The sequence below is a fragment of the Monodon monoceros genome, unplaced genomic scaffold (genome assembly GCF_005190385.1).
Source record: "Monodon monoceros isolate NGI ecotype Baffin Bay Population unplaced genomic scaffold, NGI_Narwhal_1 Super_Scaffold_21, whole genome shotgun sequence".
In the NCBI taxonomy this organism is placed as follows: domain Eukaryota; kingdom Metazoa; phylum Chordata; class Mammalia; order Artiodactyla; family Monodontidae; genus Monodon; species Monodon monoceros.
Genome location: NW_021703778.1, coordinates 118,553,230 through 118,559,280, shown reverse-complemented (window position 1 = coordinate 118,559,280; position 6,051 = coordinate 118,553,230). Strand labels below are relative to the sequence as shown.

Genomic DNA, 6,051 nt, shown 5'->3' with positions numbered 1-6,051 from the left:
GTGGGACATTGCCAGGAAGCAAATCCTCAAGGGCTATTTGAGCAACATGAAATGACTTTTATCCAATTTCCCTTCACGATGGGATTTGAGTATGTTTTAGTTACTTTATGTCTATTTTCAGAATAGATTGAAGAACTCTTTTGCTAAAAAGTCACTGCCCTAACAAGTCACTAAAATGCTGCTTGACTTTATGTTCCAACCTGGAGCATTCCAACATTTATATAATGTGTCCAATGTACATACTTTATGGAAACCATTATAGAAGAACTCTATAAGATGTTATCTCTTACTCAAAAACCACTGTCCTTACCACTCACAGTCTTCTTGAAAGGTTGAAAAGCTCAATGGCATCCTTAAATTAAAATTAGTAAAATTTTGAAAACCCTTTAATTTCTTTGGCTAAAGGTACTCCAATTAGCCCTAATGGCCATATAGTCCTCTCACTCACAGACACATCAATTTACCCTCTATGAATTGGTAACTGAGATGTCTATGCATTTAGAGATTTTTCTCTTTTATACTAGCCTATGCTCTGCTACATGCAGTCAAGGCAAAATATTGCAAGGGACTTAAGTACTATACCCTGTCCTATCACCGTCAAGTTAAGATTGCCTTTCTTCTTCAGATCTTGAACAAGGAGCTTTCATGTATCGGAAAAGACATCAGAGAAAAAGCTGGTCTTGAACCTTGTTGAAATCAATGTTATCAGGTTCTATTAACAACAAATAAAAAATTTCTGGAAGTCAATGCTTAGGTTTACCTTTCACAACTAAAGAAGCAATGTAGAATTGTACACAATTGGATAATACTCCAATAGGGGACCTCAAAGTGAAGATTCACAGATATCCTAAAGAAGCAGCTCATCTTCCTAAGAACAAAGCTGACCCAAGACCTCCAGAACAAGCAGATGATGTCAGATAGTGGACTGCTTTCACTCAAGATGTCAAACCTAAGTCTGTTTGACACCTGAGTCCTGTTTTGTTTCTTACTTTCTCACTTATAATCATTTTTCTTATTTTTGATAGATTCCTCATTGTTGTTCACCTATAAGGCCCTTTTTCTACTTTCTTTCCTCTTTATTATACTTTTTAGATCAAACCATAGACATTTTAAATAATGTATAGCATGGAAAATATAAAATGGGATAAAAATGTATAGCATGGAAATTTTTAAAAAAATACACATTCTAAGACAATTCTTAGATTATCCCAAATGTAGTTATTGCCCTCAATTTTACCTACTATTGACTATACCATGTATCACCAGACCCTCATGATAAACATTTGTGGACAATTCTGCTTTCATCAAGTGACACTTCAGGGAATTACAACTGGATAGTGTTTTTACTTGCAACTATATGAACAAGTGACCATAAACAAATGAACCTGTGACTTTGCTAGTGCCACTCCATCCCAGAAAGAAAAAAAAGCATTACAAATCTATTGATCACATGACAGGTAATTCTAAATTTGAATTCAACAATCTTCACAGGGCAATAGGCCAAGTACTTGCCACCTGAAAGATACTAATAGAGATCCAAATATGTAACCTAGCTAATGTAAGGCTTTGATTCTGACTTTGTGTTGTGGACAACTCCTTTGTTTCTCTGCATCTTTGAGTGCCCCTAGCAGGTACTACTTTATTTGTAGCCAGGGTTTCAGGTCTTGTTTGCCTCAGACAAATAACTCATGAAATTTAGGAATAACATTTAAAGATTTTTCTATACACAGAGACCCTAATTCTATAATAACTAAGTCTGGAAATTCTGACCCAGGCACAATATCCAAAAAAAGGCCACTCTTGATTATTCAAACATTTTACTCATACAAATTACTGATTCATTTTTTAATATGAAAAATCAGAGCAGTGTCCCCACTGGTGCTAATCTTACACATAGACAAAAGTGAAGGAAACTTATCAATAACTCTGATAGAAGTTATTAAAGATATTACTTCTGTCCTAGGTGGAATATAGGTCAGTCTGAACTCATTGGCATGACTAGTGAAATTGCTCTCAATTTCTTGTTGGTAAATTATAATGATGTCTGTGCCATTGCTAATACTTCTTGCTATATTTGGATGAATGAAACAAGCAAAGTAGAATAGGCTATATATTATTGCCTTAAGGAAGAAGCTACTTGAATGTCTAAGTTTTCTCCTTGTGGTCTATGAGACTTGTTCTTTGGCCTGAGTTCAGAAGGTTGGGCTCCTGGTTCCAAGCATCTTAAATGAAGTATTAATTATTGTTACTTTGTGTTCATTTTAGTAGTCATTATGCTGCTCCACTACATTATATCCCTGATCTTATATGCTTCTATGCAGCTGCTCTTTTGTCAGATGATTACCATGATAGTACAACAAAAATGCCAAGAATTGTTTTTCATACAGTTGCATAAGGACACAACTGAACAATCCTAAAGCAGTGAAGACCTGGATCTAGCCTTTACTCAGCTGGTCAACTTCTTGCAAGGGACAGCATGATCAGAATGAGGACTGAGAGACAATAGATATACAAACAATGGCCAGACCATATATGACAATTAGAACTCTTACCTACAACCTCTGAAGGAACTAACCCAGGAAGACAAACCACTACCTGTGCAGACATTGACCCCGAATGGTCAAAGACATTTGGTTTCCTGGTTGTTTTCTCCTGCTTCCAACTAAGGACCAACCAGTGAAAGTCAAGTTGACACAAAAGATTATGGTTTGAGAAGTTTAGGGGAGAAGTGGACCATACTTAATACAAAATGATTTTGCAGCAAGAGTGAAGGAGAAGCAACTCATTCCTAATACATAAGAATGAAAGTCCAAGTAGCAGGAAGTAGGTAACTTACAATTAATGTATTTTATTAAATAAATCATTTACACATTGCTTCTTATTCATTTCAATTTGCCTTGGCGCTACTTGCTTGCAGTAACAGCTGTGACTAAAGCTTCCTATACACATCTCAGCAATAATACTCTTTCCAGTCTAGGTATTTCGTTTTGTTTTGCTTTTGCTTTTGGCATAATTTCTTTCCCATTTAAATAAATTCAAATTCTCAAGACACAAGTCATTCAGCTTTAAGTGTTAGCCTCCACTTTTTCCTCAAGCTGAGCAAAAGGCAAAGTCTTGCATAGTATGGCTGCCTGCCCTATTCCACTCACCAGTAAAGAAGAGGTCAAGGGCTAGGAGGCAGCTTTTTTCATAAGGCTGCCCTTTCTGTATCATCCATATCCAGCAAAATGTAGCCAGGTAATTTTTGCTTACTGAATATGAGTGTATTTCAGGAAATATGCTGCCAAGTGGTTCTGAAAACCTAGAATTGTTGTCATAAAATATTATAAGCCCCAGTTATTACTAAATATGGAAGATCATATATCCATTACTATTTTGAAAGCTGTTAGTGCTGTGGTGGTGAGGTTGCCATCCCCCACTGAGCAGGCATCAGGAGAATAAGGGGATGGGGGCACACTGGGTCAGTATCATGGCTTTGGTATTTGTCTTGGTCTCAGTAAGATTTCACTATGTAACTGTACAGTCTCAAGGTTACTCACAGCTTGAATCTAAGAAGCTAAAATCTAGGACTGTCCTCTTTGAGTGAAGTACTAAGGGTTTTGGACTCTGGAGAGAAGTGTGAGATAATTGCTCAAGTCCATGCTCATTGGTCAATGCCATGGGTTTGGAAGGGCTATGGCTACCCAACTTGGCTGGTCTAGGTCGGGGCTGTGTCAGTGGGTGTTTGTGAGGTTGTAAAGGACAGGCTCTGGAAGTACCCCCAGGGCCCAGAGAGCTGGGAGACAGTGGAGGGCTAGCCTAGAGCCTGCTCTGTATGTTGACTGCAAGGAGGATTTGGTGAGAGACTGGTTAGATGCTAAGATATTCTTGGACAACTCTGGCCCCCAGGGTAGCCAGAAGGTGGTTTTCCTGGTTTTAGGTGTGCTGGAAGGATTTTTAACAGCTCAGAGCAAAGTATGAGTGCTAAGATCAGAGGAACTGTGAGCTGTACCAAAGCTGATGGGACCTGGCAGCTGCCTGAGACTGGTTTTGGCTAATAGTTATCTGACTCCAGTTCCTCAGCCCCTGTTCCAATGTGTCCATAAAGTAGGGGCAGTCTTATCCCCTTCACTGCTTTCACCCGTAGAGCTTTGGGAGGGTGCTCTGGGCCCACTGAAGCCAAGGTGATGTAATCTGCAGATGGGAGAGGCAGGTAGAAAGCAGGGGATATATGCTTTCTTTAGATTGCTACCCTAGAAGTCCATAAGCTTCATATTTAAGTTCTTCTTAGCCAATTCTCCTTCCATCTCCACCAAACTGGCAGGCCACTTCTTCTGCAGGGTCCCTGAGTTTGTCATTTCCAGTGTGGGAAGAGTGATGGAATTTGTGTGGAGATGTACAAATGCTCTGATACATTACATTTTACCTTTATAGTGAAGAACCAGTTGTCATACTGAATGATTTGTTCAATCACCGTAACCACATGAATGGATGTGGCTACAGCCATTTCAGCAAGCATTCCTTCATTTTTGGCCCATAACAAGTTAGGCACAAATATGATTGCAGTGCATTTTGTTAACGCTCCTGGTATAAGCAAGCTCTGAAAGGAACTTAATTAAATACCTAAAGTTAATGAAATTTTGTGGTGACAACTTTTGACCTGTTCTCCATAAATCTTGAAGTTTTTTTGTCTTAATCCCGCACACTTGCAACTTGTGTCCATTATTCACACAGATTAAAAGTCATCAAAATTTAAGGCAATTTCCATAATTAGGACTTTAAATCAACAGCTTACAGAATTGGGGGTCTGAATAGAACTCATCTAGGTTAGAGGTAGAGCAGTCTAAAACAGCTCTGTTTCTTTAACTTGGAGGCCCCAATACCAATTTAAAAATGCCCTTCTCTACGTGGTTCTCTAGGAGAAGCAATGACACAGGTCTCAACCAGAACCACCTCTATTCTTTCAAAGGAGTCCCCAAAGCTGGTTTTCCACACACCTACCTTGATTGGCTCACATTCCAGGGAGGGCCCTTCCTAAGACCGCTAAAGCTTTTTGATGGTTATCTGCTTGGGCTTCTAATAATGAAACAAAGAATTTGTTATACTGCCCTTCTTTGGCCATACAGTTGCTCATGTCTGCTGCAAATTGATCTTTGCAGTGTTCTACTTGATTTCCAGCTTCAACCATCTCTTAAGGTATCTATTTTTTATGGAAGCCCCTGAAAGTTGACTTCTGAAGTTCTGTGAGCTTAGTTCCGCCTAGCTCTAACCAAATCCCATTTTATTGAGCTATTTCCTCTGTTTCTCTATATTTAGGGATCTCCACTTCTGTTTATGTCATGCAGAAAGTCCACAATCTTTTCTTCAACAAAGAAAAGCACTCCATCATGCTGAGAGAGTTTAGAGCTAATCGATTCTCAGCATCCCCACATGTGTCCAGCATCTTCCTCAAGAGAAATTCTTCTAGCTGAGCTGATGCGTTTTGAATATTTTGAGTTTTGAAAGGGTTTTCTGTACCTCCTGGCATCGGTGCCACACTGGCCCTGGAAGCACACCATCAGGCTCTTGTGGGGATGGTGGTACATTGACTGAACAATGTCCATGCACAGCTTGAATTGTAACAGATCTTCACAGAGGACTTCTGTTTTCTCAGCTCTAGCCACAGTTTGGTTGGCCAGCTGCTTCATGAAGTTGAACTTCTTCACTGCTGCAGTGGTGGCCAGGCCTTAGGGACTCGGGCCTGAAAGGGCAGGGCAGCAGCGGTTCTCCAGGCTCACCTTTGGCCATGTCATGTGTCACTCGTGGTGACATAGCCCTACTTCCTTTTTTATGTTTCTGTTTCTGCTATCTTACCTCAGGTTGCTCTCTTATAGGATCTCCAGGTTGAATTTGGCTAAATCATCATGTCAGTTGCACAAAATTTGTGGAAGCCTGGTCCTTCTATCAGATGAAATGTGGAAGTGTGGAAACATATGGAATGTATATGATACTACTTTATTTTGAAATTGATTGCATAATGCAAATATAAACACTTAATATTCATACAGTTTGAATCTTTGTGGGAGAAATTCT

The 6,051-nt window shown here is 39.4% G+C and overlaps 1 pseudogene; it reads right to left on the bottom strand.

Annotated features, from left to right (window-relative positions):
- Window positions 1–3,856: 3,856 nt before the first annotated feature.
- Window positions 3,857–5,167, bottom strand: LOC114903897 (annotated as a pseudogene).
- Window positions 5,168–6,051: the final 884 nt, after the last annotated feature.